Source organism: Giraffa tippelskirchi, chromosome 1 (genome assembly GCF_054371585.1).
Source record: "Giraffa tippelskirchi isolate mGirTip1 chromosome 1, T2T-mGirTip1v1.2.pri, whole genome shotgun sequence".
In the NCBI taxonomy this organism is placed as follows: Eukaryota; Metazoa; Chordata; class Mammalia; order Artiodactyla; family Giraffidae; genus Giraffa; species Giraffa tippelskirchi.
Window position 1 is genome coordinate 83,930,599 of NC_137275.1, and position 22,375 is coordinate 83,952,973.

At 33.7% G+C, this 22,375-nt stretch overlaps 1 protein-coding gene across 27 annotated transcripts in view; it reads left to right on the forward strand.

The window, feature by feature from the left end:
- Positions 1–22,375, forward strand: part of RAP1GDS1 (Rap1 GTPase-GDP dissociation stimulator 1) — a 147,841-nt gene that overhangs the window by 76,801 nt on the left and 48,665 nt on the right. The window contains exon 1 of one of the 27 annotated variants that reach the window (XM_081596263.1): positions 19,423–19,502. The exons of the other annotated variants lie outside the window; for them this stretch is intronic. The gene's annotated coding sequence lies outside the window, so the exon portion shown is untranslated. Of the gene's footprint in view, positions 1–19,422; positions 19,503–22,375 lie in introns of those variants that run through there. 27 annotated transcript variants of the gene reach the window in all.

Below are 22,375 nucleotides of genomic sequence, written 5' to 3' on the forward strand. Positions count from 1 at the left end.
ATGAATAATCTTTTAATGTGGGTTTATTTAGAATTTTATTGGGCCTACAATAGATACTAAAGTCAATGTATGGCTAAAGTAACATAGAGAATTCAGTATTAGAGATAAAAGCTTAAGAAATGTGTTCATATTTTATAGATTTTTATTTGATAATTAAAACATAAAGCATTTGCTAGCATATCTCAGTTAAAAGTTGTTGTTTTTTTTTTTTTTTAAAGAAGAGCTCTAACTGTAAAAAGAATTACACCTACCACAAAATTCAAGGCCATCTTTTGAAAAAAGTAGGTCAGATTTCAGTTTTACCAGTTTTGACAGTGCCCATTTTAGGAGCTCTTCCTAATGGAACGAAACTGTCTTATATAATCCTAACATCAGGTAATAGAATGATATAACTATTAAATGGTACGGAGTGAGGCTTTGTTGCTGATAAACCTTTTGAATCCCAGTCTCTCTCTTGGATGTAGGGATGAAAGAGTTACTGAGTGGGAACGTTTTTCATTTAAAATGCTTAGTCTTTTTCTTGTGCTTCTAGAGAGCTACCAAGGCATTTATGGATTTCTCTTTCCAAGTATACAAACAGACTTCTGATATAAGCAACATTTTTAAAAATTCTTTTACGTTTAACTTTGCCAAAAGTACTCTTTTTATAAGAAGTTTAACACCTTTTAGATCAAAGAGGAGAAAAAAATTCCATTTTAATTTGGAAAGAAGTCAGCAAAGCTTTGATGGGATACGCTAGGGGGTGTGATTTTAAATAAAGAAAAGTAATCTTGAATCTCAGAAATTCATACCTTTGGCTTATTTAATTACATGTTTCTCTCAAAAGTGATATGGAAAAAAATGAGCTCTTTCTTTCTCCTTAACTAGCCATCTTTGTGATATTTTCTTCTTCTAATGATTAGTTTTGTGTATGTAGCTTTGTACGTTTAAAATTGCTCATATACTTAAATGGTCTTATAGTATTGAAGAGCTTCATGTTAAATTCCCACTCAATGTTTATAATTTGCAGGGATAAGTTAGTGACTAGAGTCTCAGCTTTCTGTTTGTAGATTTTACTGCTTGAGGTCAGTAAATAATTGATATTGGAAATACTGGTTAAAAAAGCCGTTTAGTAGAGGCTAAAAGAATATGATTGCATGAAATTAAATATTTGCACCTTTTGTATACCAGAGAAAGAATAATATACAATTCAAATTGTGCATGCGTACTCAGTCGTATCCGACTCTTTGCAGCCCAATGGACTGTAGCCCACCAGGTTCCTCTGTCCATGGGGTTTTCCAGGCAATAATACTGGAGTGAGTTGCCGTTTTCTACTCCAGAGGATCTTCCCAACCCAGGGATTGAACCCGCATCTCCTATATGTCTTACATATAATATATATTAAAATTAAATAAACATACCTCTTTATAGAAATAAAATTAATGTTTGTGATTATATAATGAGTCGTATTATTAGAAACGTGCACACTTCAGAAGCTTATATTATATGCTATCTTATTTGATATAAAGAAACTTAAATTCTTGCTCACTGAACAAATAAATATACCAAACTGAGGTGGTAATCTGGAGAAGGAAATGGCAACCCACAGGGAAATCCCATGGGCAGAGGAGACTGGCGGGCTACAGTCCATGGGGTCGCAAAGTGTCGGACACGACTGAAGCAACTTAGTTGCAGCAGCAGAAGTGGTAATCAGGCTTGCCGAAGCTAGTATTTATGAAGTGAACTAAATATTGTTTATTTCAGTGACTTCAAGAAGTGTAAAAAGGAAAGGGTGCCCAAGTGTCCAATACATGTGTGGACCTATTTGCATGTTAGTGATTCTAACTATGCTACAGTATTTCTGTATAAGGAATAAAAAAAAAATCTGTTATTCTAACTGAAAATGCTGAAAAATAATTAGCAGTAACTCTGTAATATTTCATAATGTAAGTTGGTTGGATGAGAATAATACAAACATGCTTTGAAATTGTCTAAATAGAGTATATTTACAGCAGTTATATTCAACATGGGACTACTAATACTTACGTCTTACATTTAAAGTAAATTTTTATTTCAGTGATATAAATTAGGTTAAATATTTGATTATTTTATTAAAGTGCTTGCAGGTCTATATGTTTGTCGTACTTTTTTTTTTTGTATTCAGCTTTAGAGTAGAATTATCAAACAACAAGTTTAAAAATAAAACTTTTCAGCTTTTATGAACTAATGTTATATTTTTAATGAATTTATTATCAAAGTACATCATGTATTTAAGAAGAAGTAACTGTTGGCAGCTGTTTTAAGAGATAATAGTTATGGCTATTATCACATGAAAATCCTTCATTGTAAAGATGTCCTAGATATATAGTAGTTAGCGATAGATGGGAGAAGGCAATGGCGCCCCACTCCAGTACTCTTGCCTGGAAAATCCCATGGACAGAGGAGCCTGGTAGGCTGCAGTCCATGGGGTCGCTAAGAGTCAGACACAACTGAGCGACTTCACTTTCACTTTTCACTTTCATGCACTGGAGAAGGAAATGGCAACCCACTCCAGTGTTCTTGCCTGGAGAATCCCAGGGACGGGGGAGCCTGGTGGGCTGCCGTCTATGGGGTCACACAGTTGGACACGACTAAAGCGACTTAGCAGCAGGAGCAGCAGCAGCAGAGGTAGATGTTGTTTTGTAATACTGTCATAAGCTGTACAAAAGGTTCATGCCATTAAAGAGTTTTAAATATGGTGGAGAAAATAAAGTGCATAAAGGAATAAACTTGTGGACAATTACAGAGTACACACTAAATATGTGGTTTTTGATCAGAATGAAGATCATTGGATGAATGGAGTAGTAATTGGAGGCTTTTTTTAGAAATTAAGCAAATAGTACATCGTTTATAAAGTATAGTTTATTTTTAAGTTAATAAGATTATAAATAAATAAAATTTTAATATGCTCTCTGGAAGGGAAATATTACAGATTGATAAGATTTCCAGATGTACCATTTGTCATTTGATCTTTCTGAATTTTAGTTTCCTCATTGGAAAAGTGGGCTGTTGAATGGATTAAATGAGGTTTATATATAGATGTACAATATAAATTATGAACTGCTGTGCAAAGAGAACATGTAGCATTTGCATATAGTCATTTGTCTTATTCAGTTTGGGCTGCTGTAACAAAATACCATTGACTGAGTGGCTTAAACAACCAGTGTTTATTTCTCACAGTTTTGGAGGCTGGGAAATCTACCCAGGGTCAAGGCAGCAGTAGATCCAGTATCTGGTGAGGACACTACTGGTTTGCCCACGGCCTTATTTTTACTGTATCTTCACAGAGAAAGGAGAGAGAAAGCAAACTCTCCTGTGTCTTCATGCAGGCCTTACCTGCATAACCTAATTACCTCCTAATATCATCATTTCAGGGGTTAGTATATCAGTTATATGAATTTTAGGGGGACTCAAACATTCATTCAATAACATTATTTCTAAAAGGTATGCTGTGACATATGTACACTAATGTACATAGGATATTTAAAATAAAGATATAAAGAACAGAAGCTGCATAAAGACAAAGATAAATCTAGTAAGAATCGGGGATAATATGCTTACTATAAGGAGCACTAGTTTAATTTGAGCTTCTCATTTGCCAAGGTGAAAAACTTGATATACTATATAATTTTTTAGCTGTGCTAAAGAGAAATTTTGTAGGTCTTCAAACAAAAAACTGTTGAGACAAATGCAAGAAGAGATTTATCATCAGGATATCATTAGTTCCCTAGATGATTCTGTACACATTCCTCTTAAAATATGCAGATAGCATCCTCAATAACGGTTCTACAAAAGTTGCTTAAATAGTTTCCGTGTGATTATTTCTTGGACCAAATCTTTGATAGAATCTAATAAATAATATGGAGTACTTTAGCAAAGGTAGTTCTCTTTGGACAGTATAGCCCAAATGTGTTGTTTTTTGGTAGTTGAACTTGATTCAAGCATACAACTTAAAATTTTCAAGAAGTTTTGACTTAAATATATTTCCTAGCTTATTTTAAACCAGAATACATTTCTACTTTGGATTCACTATGCCTACTCAATTTCTGTGTTGTGTAATGTATCAAAGTTCTATTTTCTGAAACCAGAAAATACACTTAATCTGTGATTTTTAAGCCTGTTATCGATTTGATAAAATTTGATTTAAGTAATAGTTAGTACTTAAGAATACCACATTAATGGTGGTTTCATGAATGTAATAAAATTGCTTTAAACTGTATGTGCCTACACACAACACGAATGCGTATAAAAACTGATGAAATCTAAATAAGGTCTGTAGATTGTAAGTTTCCTGGTTGGTATATTGTTATAGAGGTATATAAGTGTTATCGAGGAGCAGGCTGGATGGAGGGTACATGGGACATGTCTACTAATTTTTTTTGGTAGCTTTCTGTGAGTCTCTATTTCAAAATTAAAACTTTAAAAAACACCACATTTCTAAGAGACACACATAATCTCTTCTTTGGGGAATGACCTTGTTTCTTTCAGCCCTACTTGAGGGAATGGGAAGAAAAAAGGTACATAATTATGAACTTAAATACAGATACACAGACATGTAGAAATTTAAAGTATGACCTGCAACAATAATTGTGTTTTTACTAGTTTTGTGTAATTAAAGTGGAGGGCAAAACTGTCTCTAATTTTTTTCTCCTTCCAAATTTGATTTTGAGGGAAAAAATAAAAAATTGACAGCCCCAGAAGAAAATTTAGGGAGAGACAATTCATACTTTTGGAACCTTGATCAGAGCAGATAATCAAGAGGTTCTGCCTTCTATGCATCCACTAGGGATAAGTTAGATATTAGCATTCGTAAATCTCAGGAGAATTTCTGTGTTGGACCACAAGCCTCAGATGAGATTTCTGGTCAGGATCAGCCTGTAAGTAATTTATACTTTACCTTTGTTCTAGAAAAGCCAATGCAAATAATATGAGGGGAAAAATGGTTTTGCTGATACTCGCTTCTGTTTAATTGTTCAAGTGTGTCTCCTAGGTTTAAAGAAATTATAGTGGATTCAAGGTAATGAATCATGTATATAAATAAGTAAAAACAGGATCCAGTGATAGTGCTATAAGAGGATACACTATAGAGGTCTAGGAGGGAACTCATTTGTATTGGAGCTCTTCCAGTGGTGTTAATAGAGGAGGAAACAGTTAATCTCCATAGTATTTGGACATTTGGAGAAAGCATTCAGATTTTTCAGGAGCACAGAAAAGCATTTTAAAAGGTAGATAATAGAGTAGAGAGATATATCTGGAACCCATATTCAAGAAGGGCTTGTACAGTGGGGAGCCATGGAAGTATCTGAACAAAAAAGTTGTGTTCAAATTGATCCCATAGAAAGTTAATTTGAAAAAGATGTATCTTATATGGGCAGTTATTCTTAACAGAAAGGATGCATCTGAAACACTTAGGGAACTTTTTCAAAATACGTCTCCTTGGCCACACCCTAGAATCAGTAAATAAGAAGCTTTGAGACTATAATCTAACCTATATAGTATATTCCTGCAAATATTTTTTAGATGATTCTCATGCACATTTGTACTTAAAAACCACTGAACAGTAGACTAGATGAAGAATAACCAGTTGGAAGGTTATTGTTCTTTTCAAGCTTAAAGAGTAAATGAAAGAGAGAATAGAAAGAGAAGGATGTGTGTGTGTGTGTGTGTGTGTGTGTATAGGAATCCAGGAAGGTATCAGGTAAGAAGGAGTCCATGAGTCCAAATTCAGATCTGAATAACACCAACAGAAAGTAGATCTCAACCAGGTGGATATGTTTCGAGGTGGGTTGAATTTGAAGTGCTGTTTTCACCTTCAGGTGACAGAGCTTTGAGATTCACTCACTTAAAAGTGATGGTTGACCCATGGGAATAGAAGAAATGTTTAAAGGTGAGCATGAGGCAAACAGCCCGAATTAGAGTGTAGAAGAAATGAAGGACCTTGTGAGGAAGCACTGAAAGATTTGAGGAAAACAAATTTCGTGTCATGGGTTCCCAGGAGTCGAGTAGTAAGCTCTGTCAAGCACTGCCAAGAAAAAAATGTAGCTGAATTTTGATGATTTAATTAACAGACATTCACGTTTTAAAAAACATCTCTACGTTGAATCTTATAGAGAAAGAAACAGAATTTCAAGGGCTATGGTGGGCAATGAGGAAATGAAACAAAGGTATTAATTAAGTCCCTAGAAATTGAGAAAAGAAAAGACAGTAATGACCTGTGGGAAGGGCAGCCTTGTGAGAGTAATTAAAGTAGTGGAAACAGGAACTTATTTGTTGGGCTAGGACCCAATGTACAAGGACAGAGTAAATTTCCTAGAGTGGATGATTGTTGGAGAAAAATCATAGATAAATAAAGAAATGAAATCTTTGGTGTTAGAATGGGAAAGGACTTTCTGCCTTAGAGAAAAAGGACCAGATAGATGAAACTATTAAAATGTTTACAGTAGTACAGAGGGCAGTCGAAATGTCTTTCTGGCATAGCCTTCATCTTCCCAGTAAAGTTAGAAGTCAAAGCTCATTATTAAGTAAAAGTTACTGGCAAAGTGATGGTAAGAAACTTTGGTGTGGGGAAGAATTGAGAATTGGAACTGTGAGGAATATTTTAAATAGTCATAAGGATATGATTGTTAACTAAGCAAATGGTAGTGAAGGATTACTTAGAGATCTTGATTTTGCATCCATTTATTGATGTGTGTTTTGCACTTAAAATCTGTGTAGGCTACAGAGCTGTCTTATACTGTAATGTGTGAACAGGAAAGAGCCACTAAAAATAGCTTGAAATTGGCATTTTCAGTTCCGTAGAAGGCTTCTGTGGCACTCCTATGGAATCCTGTGGAATCCAGTTTGTATTGGAAAGGGAAGAGAAGTCAGATGGAAGAGAGATCAAGAAACCATTATATTAGGCCAGATGTGATGTGGAACATACAGGAGCAGAAAGAATGAAATTAAATTACAAAGTACAATTGGATTATCATTAATTTGGTTGGTTCTTATAAAGTATCCACCAGGTGTAAGCAGTGTTAAATATTTATTTAATAACCCTTCAGTTTATGGACTTCCCTGGTGGCTCAGTGGTAAAGAATCCACCTGCAGTGCAGGAGCTGCAGGGGACACGGGTTTGATCCCTGGATTGGGAAGATCCCCTGGAAGAGGTCATGGCAACCCACTCCAGTATTCTTCTCAGGAAAATCCCATGGACAGAGGAGTCTGGCGGGCTGCAGTTCATAGGGTTGCACAAGAGGACACGACTGAAGAACTGAACACAGAGTTTATACTTTGAGGAGCTATGATTTTTACATTTTTGTGCTTGGTATTACGTCCAAATACATTTTGTTTATTAAAATGGTATTTAAAAATCTAACAGTCTGTGAATTTTTACCTTAATCAGATTTACAGGGCAAAGAACATGTTAAATATTAAGCTGCTTTTTTCCAATGCTTGACTGATTTCCAAGTACTATGTTATAAAAAAGTGAATGTCTTGTTGAAGAGATAGAGTAGTAGTTTTCAGATAGTTGTCATCAATTTTATAGATAGGCAGGTAAGTGGAGGCAACATGTGAGGGAGTCTTGCACGTGGCAAAAGTATTAAATGATTTTTTTGTTTAGCTCAACAGGAAGTCATTTATGGTCGCCAAATTTTAAAGAAAGCTTTTTTTTTTGTCCCTTGGATACCAGATTCTCTCCTTGCCTCTAAGTCAAAACCTAAATGGCCTTTGGAATTTGCCTTTCCTGATTAACAAGTCTTTAAAAGGGTAGGAAAATTCTAAATATGATGCAAAAGTAAGATTTTTGGTTTTTCTTGTTGCTGTTTAGATCTGTTTTTTCCCCTTACCTTTACTACTCTGATTTCACCCGTTAAAGGTCAAGTCTACATATAGACACATCAAACATAAAATTTCTAGTCTACTTTTGCCACCATGTCAATATGTATTATCCTCTGCTCTTAATTGTATTCTGTTTTAATTTTTCTGTTTTTCTTCTTTGTAACCATGCTAAAGTACTGAAAACTTTCTCTGTTCTTAATCAAAGTTATCTTTGCTGCATTGGGAGTATTTCCCTTGATTGGGAAGAAATAATAAAAGATAAGTACTTTTTAAAGGTGAACAATTCATATTCTTCTTGATGAGTGGAATAATGTACCTTTTGAGAAAATGTGCTGTTATCAATTCACATTGAATTCTAAATTTTAACTACATTCACATGTGCACACACATACACAGAGTTGTATATATATATAGTCTAGTGTAGTTTTTTAGCTATGAAATAACTTGATACAAAAGCCTCTTATTTAAAATAGTTGGAATAAAATTTAATTTTGATCTGGAGCAGTTAAACTAAAAAATTGGAGCAATAAATTATTTACCTTGTTACCTGAATGCTGTTCAGAAGAGATTTAAGGTAAATTTATTAAACAATTGAATTTAATTAATGTATAATATATAGGTATTCAGTCTTTTGCTGATAATGTAGAAATATAAAGCTATAGTAAATAGAGTACTTCAGTGATTTCTTTAGCAAATGCAGTGTGATTTGCAGATGCTCTACTATTATCTAAAGGCTTTTTTAAAAAATTAGAGTTGTCAACAATTTTGACTGACACGAGAAATCTATTGGTCTGTAGAAATTAATACTGATATCAGTGGGCACACCAAAGCTGTCCATCAAATATCTCACTGTGACCTAATTTTAAGCTGCATCTGTGGAACTAGTGTTTTCCTTTCCTGATCATATGTTATAAATGTAAATATATAAATCTACTTGAAATTATCCTACGTTAAATAAAGACAGTATTTAAATCTGAATATAGTACTCTGCCACAGAATTGAAAGCTTTATGTTTCCTTTTGATATATGGGTATTTAATGGTCATGATGTTTTTTCTTCATGACTAATTTTTGTAATTTCACTGATATAATATTTATAGCTTTTGCTTTTATATCTAGTCTTTCATGCATTTTACCTGCACCTGGAGGGTGAATAATTGGTTTTTTGGGATTTCAGCAAAGATGTTGATGAATTTAAAGTTTTCATTAGAATGCTTAAAACATATTTGACTATGTCTAAGATACATAATGGAAATTACCTATTTTGACAGAATTATAGAGGAAAATGTAAGCATCAGAAGTTAATTTTCTTCCTTGGTAGATTTCATAGGTATCTTTTGACTTGATCTTGAAAAACAATGTAAGGGTGTCTATTTACCAGTATTCTGCTCCAGGAAAATAAAATATCACTAGGCAAAAGTAAAAGCCAGTATATTTAAGAAGCATTCAGAAAACCCTGTGTAGTTATGCATATCAGTATAGCCAATAGGTCTGACTTAAAAAATAATGATACAACTCATTAATTTACATCATGACTATCAACTTTTTGGGAGGTGTTGGTAATCTGAAAATAGGAGCAAGAACTCCTTATCTTTGTGGATCTTGCAAAGGAGGATAGATAATAAATGAGTAAATACTACAAAAAGAAGGTATTTACAGTGATCATTGGTATCAAGAAAATAAAAAAGATGATATAATGGAGAGTATCTGAAGATGAAGTTCTCTTGTTATTTGAGCTGAAGTCTGAAAAATGAGAATAAACCATATAAAGAGAAGGGGATGAGTATTCCCTGGGGAAGTATAGCAATTACAAACCCCTGAGTGAGGAAAGAACTTGGTGTGGTCAAACCACGTGAAAGAGAGCAAGGTATATGAACTGTGGTGAATAGGGAGAGTGTTGTTTAATAAAGTGGAAGAAAAAAATAAGACCTAGATTACAGAGAGCTTTGTGGGCCATTCAAGAGCAATGAGAAACTATCCAAGGGAATCTGATACAGATTTTAAAGACAACACTCTTGGAGCTGCATGAAAAGTGGGTTGAGAAGAATGGAAGAGTTAAGAAAGGGAGCATGGAGACCCATTATAAGACTTGGAGTAGTCCGGGCAAGAGATAATGGTGACTTGGATTAGGGTTGTAATAGTGAAGCTGGGAGGCATCAAATGAATTTGAGAAGTATTTAGAGTGGTGGATGAATCAGGAATAAGGGTAAGGGAGAAATCAAGAATGATGCTTAGATCTGGGGCTTGAGCAACTGGCCAGAGGGTAGGGCAGTTTACTGGTAATGGAAAGAACAGAGTCTGTTTTGTTACATTTTTCTGAATTTTGTTATTGCTGCTTGTTTTTGTTTTGTTTTGTTGGTGGCAGTAATAAATCTAAGATTCTTAATAGAGATATGCAACAGGAAATGGCATTTGGGCAGTTTCTGTATCTTTATATTCTCATACACTTTGAGGATAAACATACAAAAAGTTCAAACTCTGATGTTCAGCAAAATATTCAGATGTTACTTGGATAGAATATGTAGATTGAAGGAATCATGATAAATTAGAAAATTTAAGGGAATAAAGCTGCCTAGAATTTATTATTATTATTTTTTTTAATAGAAGGGACTTTGGAAGTCATCTAATCCATCTCCTCTAAATTCTACAGATAAGGAAACTGAGGCCTCAGAGTTCACATGACTTTTTAGGATCAACGGCTAAATGGGTGGTAGTGTTGATCTAAAACTCATGCCTCTGGTTTATTTTCTCAAAGTAATGTAATTGAAGGAATTACCACTTTCATAAATACCTAAATATTTCATCAAATAATTTTATGCTTCAGTATTAATAGTTCAGCCCTTAGAGTTCCAAATATAGGAATTTGTTGTAAGAATTTTGCTAAAAGCTAATCTCAAATGAATATTTTGTTTAATCTAAGTCAAAACAAGGTAAATTTTACATAATTTGAAAGAAGATAGAGTAGAACCAAATGATAAAGGAAAAGCTTTTCACGTTTTTCCAAATTCAAAAACTTTAAAAAGTATATGTGAATACAAGCATACTTTACCATGTTTGATCCTTTATTCTCATTTTCTCTAAATGTAGAATAATGTATGAAATACTGACATTCTATTCATTGGGAACTGAGGAACATTTTGATTTGGCCAGTATTCTTAGTAAAAGCTAAGGAAATCCAGCTAATAATCTGAGAGTTTTATTATTCTCAGTAAACCAGCTAGACGAACATAGGTAAACCCTTCAAGTTTTCAGACAAATATGATTGCTTTGTAATATTTCCTCTGTATATATGGCATATAGAGAATTAAAACTATACTGTCTTTACCAAATATACTGAATAAATTCTTCCTTTCCTGCAGTGGAAAATAATAGAAAGGAATTTATATACATCTTACATATTTTTAATATTTAAACTTCAGTTTTCTGTTCTACTGATCAATACACCCTTTTAAATTTCTCTAAATTGTTGGCATAGCAAAGCGAACTTTTCTATTTAGTAGCTCTCTAACCTAAATTTTTTTCTCATATTGTGCTCTAAATGAAATAAATTGGGGTTTAAAGTAGCAAAACCATAATGATGTGTCAAATCGGGGACAAAAAAATTTCCTAAGTGACCTGAAAAACTTTAAACTAAGCTGTGATAACAAGAACAGGTTCTTTGGACAACTTCTCATTTGAGTGAACACCAGGTGATGCTCTTTTTCTCCCTCTTTCTTCCACATAAGACAGTGTGGATCAGAAATGTACATATGTAGTTTGTATTAGATAATCATTATTAGACCAGATCAGTATTATATAGTGTTTTATAATAAAATATTATAATGAAAGTATACCAAATTTCATAACAAAGCAGATGAAAATGAGGCAAGTTTAAAAAAAAAATAATTTGATCATGTTAAAATTGATGAAAATACAAGTCACAGGTTGAAAATATTTAATGATTTCTGAGCATGGAATCATGTGCACCATTCTTGCATTAAGGTCTAGTTGCCTTTTTCCTCTTTACAATTCTAAATCATTATGACGTAATTTCTTAGCACTTCTTTCTAGAATTTTATTTTTTAATCAATCTTTTAGCCCTGAATTTTGTTCTCATTTTGTAATTTACATAATTAATTATTGTAAAGTTGATTAGAGATACATATTAAAGTTTAAATCAGTGGAATGAGGGTGAAGCTTTTCTTTAGTGGCCAAATTGATTTTGGAGCAGGAGAAGCCCGGTGCTTTTTCCTAGGTATGAAGCTAAGGTTTCACTTAACTTGGTATGCATTTATTTAAGTACCTGTTATGCTCAAGAATACATGCATTGTCCTTTCTTTTAAGAATTTTCAATTTTTACTGTATTTGAGAACTTTAAAATATAAATTTTCAGTGGCACACCATAGTCTTTCAGTTGTAGTAGTGCTCAGAAGCCATATACTCATAAATGTACACCTCATAAGATCCAGGAGAAGGCAATGGCACCCCACTCCAGTACTCTTTTGCCTGGAAAATCCCATGGATGGAGGAGCCTGGCAGGCTTCGGTCCATGGGGTCGCTAAGAGTCGGACACGACTGAACGACTTCACTTTCACTTTTCACTTTCATGCATTGGAGAAGGAAATGGCAACCCACTCCAGTGTTCTTGCCTGGAGAATCCCAGGAACGGCGGAGCCTGGTGGGCTGCTGTCTATGGGGTCGCACCGAGTTGGACACGACTGAAGCGACTTAGCAGCAGCAGCAGCATAAGATCCAGCCATTTGATTTCTAGATATTTAACCAAAAACTTATACACCAGCATTCAGGGCAGGTGTATTCACAATAGCCCCAAACTAGAAACATCCCAAGTGTCTTATCAGTGTAAGTGAACAGATTAAAAACAAAAACCTGTGACATACCCATACAGTGGAATACTACTCAGCAATAAAGAAGAGTAAATCACTTACATACTTGAAGTTATAAATCTCAGAATCATTAGGCTGAGGCAAAGAAGCTAAACATAAAAGAATCATACTATAGACTTCCCTGGTGGTCCAGTGGTTAAGAATCATACTATATGAATGTATATATGCAAACTAATCTAGAGTGACAGAAAACACTGGTTGTCTAAAGATAGAGGCAGAGGGAAAGGTGGCCTACAAGAGGACATGAGGAATCTTTCGATGGTGATAGTTTTGTATCTTGATTGTATTGGTATTTTCTTGGGTGTGCTAAACTGTCAAAACTCATTAATCATACATTCTAAATCTATGTAGTTTATTTTACATAAATTTTTCCTCAATAGTTAATAAGGAAGGGAATCCAATCAGAATCTAAACAAAAAAGTATACAGTTGAGGTTTTTTTTCATCATATAGACCTAATAAATACTAGTAAGGACTTGAAAAACACTCTGAGAAATATGACAATGAATGTTTTTCTAACTCTTCTAGGTAAAACTTCATTTGTGCTTGCATTGTACTATGAAAAACTTAATTGTACTTATTGTTTCAATATTTTCCTTCATTTTCTCTCCTGAACTATGAATTGGTTATCTTTGTATTCCCCAAATCTAACTCAGCTTGTGAAACATTGTAGGTACCCCCAACACAGTTTGATTAATAAAAGTGGATAATTAGTGCTAATTTGGCCCCAAGTCTTAAAATATCTTGATTAAACTGAGTGTGTAATTTATGTCATTAATCAGTAGTTTAAGGATCTATTACTCCTATTAAATAGTGTTTAACTTAGATTACAGGTGGGCTAGAGATTAACTTTACTGCATAATCTCTTTTATTCTGGATTCATAATTTATAGGTCTTAGATGAATACACTTATGTTTATCATGAACATTTAATTTCTGTGAAGTTTTATATAAACTTCCTTTTTCCTTTTTTTCCCACCTGTTCCTCTAGAAGAGTTATATGTTCTCTTCTCTGTGCTTCTATAACACCCTGTGAAAAATTGTATTGAAGTTTTTATTGTTTACTATTCTGTCTCCCTCACTGAAATAGGAACTCTGTAAAAGGAAAGCCTTCTTATGTTCCTGTTTATATCCACAGTGCCTCACATAAAGGCTAAATTAACATTAATAGTACCTTTTCTATAATCAAATGTGTCAGTTTCACTGGATGAATTGGGTAATTTTTATTTTTTTCATTATTATTGGCTTTTATGCATCTTTTTAATTGTTCAGTGGTTGCCCATATATATCTTTAACTTACCACAATTTACCATCAAATACTGTTATGTCACATATAGTTTAATCATCTTACAACTGTGTACTCCTAATTTCCTTCCTTCCATTCTTTGTGATATTATTGTCATATATTTTGTTTTTACATATGTTAGAGACCTGACAATATATTGTTGTTTTTTATACTTTAGACAGATATTTTTTTAAGACAGAAAAAAAAAAATTTGTGTGTTTACTTTGATTTTCTTTTTATCCTTTTTAGTGTTCCTTGTTTTTGTATATATCCAGACTTTTTGTCCAGTATTGTAACCTCCTGCGTGAAAAGCTTTTGTTAACAGGTTGCTATTTTTTGATGCTTCAAAGATATTATTCCATTGTTTTCTAGCTAGCATAGTTTTGGATGAGAAGTTTGCTATATTCTTATTTTTGCTATTCCAAATATAAATATAACTTTTTTTTTTCCTTCTGGCTGCCTTCAGAAGAGTCTCTCTTCCTTTGATCTTTCAGCAGCTTGGCTATTTGGTGTGTATTTTTATTTTGTTTTCCTTGCTGGGGAGACAGGGAAGGGCCCTTAAACTTCATAGATTTGTGGTGTGATGTCTTTCATTACTTTTTGGAAATGTTTCCCTTTAGCTCTTTAAATATTTCTTCTACCCTGTTCTCAATCTTTTCTCCTGCTGGGATTCCAGTTGTAGTTATGTTAGACCATTTGCTATTTTCTGTCAGCTTGTAGGTGCTTTGGGGTTTCCCTTCCTCTTCTTGTGTTTGTGTTTTAATTTTTTATTATTTCTATTGCTCTACAAGTTCGCTGAGCCTTTACTTCGTTTTGCCGAGTCTACTGTTCAGCCTTTTGAAATAATTCTTTATCTTTGATAGTGTTTTTGATTTCTAACATCTCCATTTAACTCTTATAATTTCTGTTTCTCTGCAAAATTCCATATCTCTATATGGATATTATTCACCTTTTCTACTAAATTCTTTAACATATTAATCATGATTCTTTTCAAGTCCCTATTGATAGTTCTGACATCTTAGTTACCTGTGAGTTTCATTCTGATGATTGAGTTATTTCTTGGCAGTAAATTATTTTTTCCTTTATTTTTTAAATGTACCTCTTAATTTTGTATTGAATGCTGGACATTGTATGTAGAAAAACAATAGAAACTGAAATTGACAATATTAATCTCTGGAAATAAGCAAGTTTCCTTTTATTTCAGGCAGTTAATATGGGGTGGAGGAGCAGCCAGTCTAGTCAGAAGTTGAGCTGGATTCATGTTTTGCTATTGCTTACTTGACTCCAGAACTTTAGTAATAGACTGTTCTTACCTTGTACCTAGAGGAAGAGTACTAGAAGATTTTTTTTTTAGTGTTCCTGCTGTCTCTTGAGCTATTCATGCCTGCCTATTCCACAAAGAAATTCTTGCCATGCACCTGTTCCTCTTCCAATGGTGGATTATTAATGACAAGCACCATAAAGAACATCCATCACCATTAGTATTAATCCCTGGAGCAAAACCCATTTCTAAACATTCTAGTACTAAGTAGAAAAAAAATTTAAAGTAGATTAAATGTTGAGGAAAGAAGCTATAATTTTCCATTGGTTGTACCCATATCATAATTGCTACATGTAATTAAATAATTAAATAGGTAAGTAAATAATTAAAGCTCTGTATTGATTAAATAACAAAATGTCCTATATTATTAAGTAGTTAAAATCCTATATTATATAATTGCTTGAGAAATATTATTGTTAGTAATCTGAAAACTATAATTTCTGTGAGATGTGTAAAATCTGAGTATATAGTACAGGCTTACTTAATGGCAAGTAATGTCAAATATTCCTTTTTTTTAAGTTGAGGCTTGAATATTTTACACTGTTTAAGTAGAGCAGTGTGTTAGTTTCTTGGGAATACTATAACAAAGTACCACAAACTGGTGGTTTAAAACAACAGAAGTTTGTTTTACAGTTGTAGAGGCTGTAACTTCAAAATCAAGACGTCAAGCAGGACCATGCTCCCTTTTAACCTGTAGGCAGAGACTTTTTTTTTCCTTTTTTGCCTCTTTCTAGCTTCTGGTGGCATCTGGAGTTCCTTGGCTTGTGGCCCAAACTCCAGTCTCTGCTTCTGTCATCACATGCTCTTCACAAATGTCTTTTCCATTTGTGTTTTCGTATCTTCTCATGGCATTCTCCTGTCTGCATCTCTCTCTTCTTCTTATAACAGTCATATTGGATTAAGGACCCACTGAACTACAATGTGACCTCATCTTAACTCTCTGCAATGACCCTATTTCCCAATAAGGTCTGAGGTAGTGGGGGTTAGGACTTGAAAATACATTTTTGCAAGACAGAATAGACCCATAAAGAGCAGAAATAATGTCTGTGTTTCAAAAACACACTCTTTAATCAGTAGCATTATCTCAGATAAAGATATTAAACTAATGAATCTAAACGACTATACTCATGAATAAATCTGTGTGTCATAGATTTGTTTTTTATAGGAAGAAACTTGGTATTTGATTACTTTTCAATTCAGGTAAATTTAAAGATAGCAGCTGACTTTTTAAAATCATATTTTAATGAGAATATTTACAAACTTTATCATATTTACTCCTTATTTGTAGCATTATTCATACAGAATTCTGGCAGACTTTAGAAATTCAATCTTTTTTTTAACTCAGCTGTGAAATAGTTTGGAGATTTTGAGTAATACTTTTCATTTAGTCATCTAAGACATCTGAATTTCATAACACATGTGGCTGATATTCACTGAAAATGAATGGGCGCTTGATGGGCTCTCGGAAGCTTAAAATCTAGGATTCTTATCTCAGTTATAGTTTGTTATTGACTAAAAAAAGGCTCAGAATAGTATTTGTGCCCCTGCATTTAGAATGAGTCAGATTTATGTTGTTTGTTTTAAAATCCTTGTTTAGTATATATTATACATGTTCAAATTCTATTGTAACAAAGTATTTGTTCATAGAGGCTTAAAAGTGGCATAGTAGTAGAGTCTGAAGGAAAAAACATGAGAAACATGATTAAAATAAATATTACTGTGATGTCTTTGTCTTTTCCAAAGCAGTGCTAGTGAAGAGTTGTGTTACAATTGTTTTGACTTTAAGCATCTATTGTGAATCACCTCTCTGTTCACTAAGTAAAAGCACATCAAAAATTATGACTGTTATTTCTAGACAGTATAATTTTTCAGAGCTCAACTTTCTAGCTTAGTTTATGAAAAGGATTTCTGATTTATTTGCCATAAGCCTTTATAGTCTCTAGTGGTGTTTACTTGGGAACATTAAAATAAGTACCTAAATTACTAATATAATTATTAATCATTGGAAGGCTAAAATAGATAAATTTAAAACATTAAAAAAACATACACAGCATATACTAAATGCTTCCTGTTTGCACAACATGGACACAGTAGAAATAGAAACTGAAATGAATAAGAGAATGTCAAAGCTAAAAAGGAGTTTGAGCATCTTCTACTCCTCTTCCCCTCCTTTCCAGATTAGGAAACTGACTTCAGTAGAGGTTAAGAAGCTTTCTTATGGGCAAAGTTAACAGACCCTTAACTTAAAGACCTTATTATAGTTATTTTAAAAGTCATTACCTCAGTGATACTATAGGTTTTTAAATATTAAAAACTTCTGTCTTGCCTTATTGAAATAATCTTAACATTTCAAATTTTAGGTAACAAAAATTCTCATTTCTACACCAACACCCAGAAGTAGTCCCAAGAATTTCCTCGTTAAACGTTCTTTGCATTCAGGTCCTCAGTTTATTACATGTCTACAACTTTATTTACTTGAAGAGGAAAGTGACTTTCTGTTGAAAAGAAATCTTCTTCGCCCTTAATTAGCTATAGCCAAACTTTAATTACAGTATGAGATTCTGAAAGTGATGGGGGAAAGAAGCATATCATCCTCGGTCTAATAGTGCTGGAGGTGAAAGTGTGAGAAAGATGGTACCTGTTGTGTTCTCTTTTCTGTCTGTAAAAGTAAGGAAGCATGTTTTCTGTCAAGAATGCAGAAGTTGGAAAAGGGAGGGACTTTGAAAAGTTATGACTATTTGGATGGCTCATCATAGGTAATGTGACAGGGGTGTGTGAAAAGATGTGCAGTATAATTTAAGGGTTTGTCATTGTTCATAAGGCCATCAGTTTTACAGAGTTAAAGAAAAGATTGTGTAATTTGTTCATTGTTTGCTGTAATTCTAATATTGTTAGTCAAAGCATGTTTTCTCAGAGATTTGGAAATATCTCACTGTCAACATGGATCTCAAGGGATGTGTGTGTGATGCTCCGTCAGTTTTGATATGGATATGAAAATTGTGGTATCGTACTATGCCTCTTTAATCTCTTGTGAAATAGATTTTGTATATTTCTTCTATTTTGTCTATATGTGAAATAGATTTTGTCTGTCAGTGTAGATTGGTCTCAGATTTCCCCGAAGGTCCAGTGGTTAAGACTGAGCTTTCAACAAAGGGGACACAAGTTTGATTTCTTTTCGGGAACTAAGATCACACACACCGTGTGGCAAGGCCAAAAAATAGAAAAAATAAAATAGTACCCCACCCCAAATGGAGATTGCTTTTACTATTTGTTAAGTTCATGGATACACTAAAAGGATTTGGGGTATCTTTTACTCAAGAATTTTTCATGAATAAATCTTTTAAAAAGATTCACAGTTAACACCAAGATACTGCTGTTGTCTTGCTGGACTAAATGGTAAAAGTATTCCAAAATATGTTTTCAATGTTTAATAAGGGAACATTGAATAAGAATTCAGTTTTCCAAGTTTTAGTTCAGAATGCTAATGTTTAATCATTACAGTTTCTTTAAGCAAATTATGAGTTGAACTGTAAGAAAAATGAAATATCGTTTGTAATTTATCTTCTTAGCTAATTTATCATAGTGCTATCTCTAAAGTAGATTTACAGTAAAAGTCATTTTTAATCTCTCTACTAAGGGTCTTAACTTTCATTTTGGCCATCAGTAACCCTAAAAAACCTCTGCTAGCTTTCTGCTCCATACCAGCTTTAATTATGGCAAATCTCTAGCACTTATGTGTGTGCACAGCCTGTGCACAGCCAGCATTGTTAATTAACACTCGCAGGGCATTTGTTCAGGATGCTTTTATAGACAAGAGAGTGAGGTAGTGCACAAATCCATGACAGTACAACGTGTAAACTGAACCCTTTAGTTGCTAAAACTTCTTTGAAAACACAAAAAATAATTTATTCAGTAGTCTTTCCACAACACACACTTTCCTCATGTTTGTCAATATTAATTTTTAACAAAATTTAGATGAAAGATTATAGGTATGACCAGCTCCTGTAGTTTATTTCTCACATGCAGTCATAATTTTCTGAATTGCCGCATCATAATCATCACCACAGTAACCACTCCTTATGTCACAGAGGATTATTACTTCTGGTGGGAAATAAGTAGTTTGAGCAGATGGATGACTAAGGAATGAAGATCCTGTTATTATACGAATAATTACAGGGTGGGAGGAAAACATATCAAATATATATGTAGACATAATTTTAAAACAGATTTTTATAATTTGTATTTGATACTGAGAATTTTTGAAAAAATTTTGAAAAAATGATGTTTAAACCACAAAAGTAGAATGTAGCATGGAAATCATACATTTAGATTATAAAACTAAATTCTTTTAAAAATTAATTTTAGATAAAATTTGCTGTTGTAAATTATAGGCTTCTTTGACATCCAACACCATTCTGCTTCCCCAATCTTCCTCCTTAGTCTTTTCAAAGATTTAAGCCTTCCAAAGTCTCTCTCAGGAAAACTGGTGATTATTGAAATGATTTTAAAAAGACAGTGTATTTGCTGATGTTATAGTAAGGCTTTCTATAAGCAAGTGTTAAAAAGTTCCAGAATTGTGCCTGTCCAGTCATAATTAGTACATAGGCTTGATAGTCAGCTTCTACCAGCTACTTGGCTCTCTTTTCATTTTCTTTCAAGTTCTAATATCTGTGTATGCATCCATTTATATCTCTCCCTCCCTCAGCATGAACTGTTTTTACCTCTATGTACATGCTATAAACTCTTAAACTAAATTATCTGTCTTATTAAATGTATGGAAAAGTTGGCTGTCAGCAAAGACCTGCTTTGTGTATTCTGCAGTAGGTTCAACCTCACTCATCAGATTTAACAATTAAGTAGAATGTTGATCTAATAGTAGATTGTTAATCAAGTTAACAATCCTGTTAACAATCAAGTAGAATGCCAGTGGTAGTGAAGGAGTGAGGTGACAGGAACTCACTAATGGAGGGAATGTGCGCTGTCTTTGGAAGCCTGTTTGTCATTATCTTAACATGCAGAAGATGTGCAGAGTCTATGAACCAACAATACCACTTGGGCTTATAAATAATAGCCCAAACCTAAAAAAAACCCAAATAATAATCAGCAAAGAAATAAATAATTATGTGTTTATACAATGAATATTGTACAGCAAAGAAGCGTGTAACAGAGTAGATGGATATCATAAACACACTGTTCAGTGTAAGAAGGCACAAAAAGAATGAATACAACATGATTTCATTTAAGTAAAGCTCAGAACACAAGAAAAGCTAAACCGTATTGTGGTTTAATCATTAAAAAAGAAGTAAATGATTTTCATCCCCATTTCTCTCCTTTTCCCTGCCTGCCTCCCTCCTTCTCTCTCTCTCACTCTCCCATCCCCAAGGTGAATTGTAATTTACCAAAATGTATCCTAAGGCCACATTCATTCAATACATATTGAGTGCCTACTATGTATGAGGCATTTGGGAAAGTAAAGTGAAAGTTGCTCAGTCCCGTCCGACTCTTTGCAACCCCATAGACTATACAGTCCATGGAATTCTCCAGGCCAGAATACTGGAGTGGGTAGCCATTCCCTTCTCCAGGGGATCTTCCCAACCCAGGGATCAAATCCAGGTCTCCCTCATTGCAGGTGGATTCTTTACCAGCTTAGCCACAAGATACAAGCATATCTGAAAGCAGGATATACTGTAACATGTCACAGAGCTTGTATTCAGCGGTTGTTTTCAGGTTCTTTCCTCAGCCTTAGTCCATAACTTGTATCTGATAGTGGAATATCAACTTGCTCACATTTTTTTCTCATTTGTGAGGCATGATAAACATGATATACAAATTTCATTGCTTCCTGGTTTTAGCTACTGAACTGAAGAGTAATTTGATGGACTGAATTTGATGAACAAATTTGTTGAATAAATTTGTATCAAAATTTCTTGAATTTAATGTTTTGAATATTGAGTACCTGAATATCAAAAGGAAGCCAGCTTAGTTTTCTAAGCACACACAATTTATATTTTGAAAGCCTATACTTACTCAACAGTTAGAATCAAAAACTATTTGAACTTTGCCGTTTAGGGATGGGGGTATATTGTGTATGTGGGCTTCCCAGGTGGATCAGTGGTAGAGAATCCGCCTGCCAATGAAGGAGATGTGGGTTCAATGCCTGGGTTAGGAAAATCCCCTGCAGAAGGAAATGGCAACCTGCTCCAGTATTCTTGCCTGGGAAATTCCTTGGACAGAGTATCCTGGAGGGCTATAGTCCATACAGTTGCAAGAGTCGGACATGACTTAGTGACTAAACAACAACAAATACTGTATGTGCATAATATTGAAGGTTTGAGCTAGATTTGTCATCCTGATATTTAGGTTTTTTTGACATGATCTGCATACAAATTGCCCAACAATTTAGATAATTAGCATTTATGTTATTGGAAAAGAAAACCCTAAATGAGATATGACCAAGATATCTAAATGAGATATATATTATACTTGGCTGGCTCATGTGACTAGTTACTCTGGCACTTAAGAATTTTCTCTGATCTTATTAGCTAATTAGCGTAGGGTCCTTTTCTGCATGTATATAACAATACAGTGAAGCCAAGTGGGCATGGCACAAAACTCAAGTGAACACAACTATTTTGTTTCATTTTAGTACAGATTTCCTTAAAATTTTCAAAAATTATGATGCTAATATTTATGAAGCCCTGCTATATAAGTTGTGTGTGTATTTCTGCCACAAGAAATGATATGTATTATTTCATTTTCTATTATGATTCAGCAACAGTTATAAAGGTATGACCTTAGTTTCAGTTCTTTTATTAGATTTCATTTACTAACTAATTTCATAGCAGTATTTCTTCTATGAGGCATTTCTTTTACTGATCCTTTTGTATGCTTCTATAGCTGCACAATTTGGTATGGCAGCCACTATCCAGGTTTGACTCTTGAGCTATTGAAATGTGGCTAGTCTGAATAGACACGTAGTGTAAAATATAAAATACACTTACTTGGCTTTCAAAGATTTATTACAAAGAAGATTTATTACAAGACGAGACT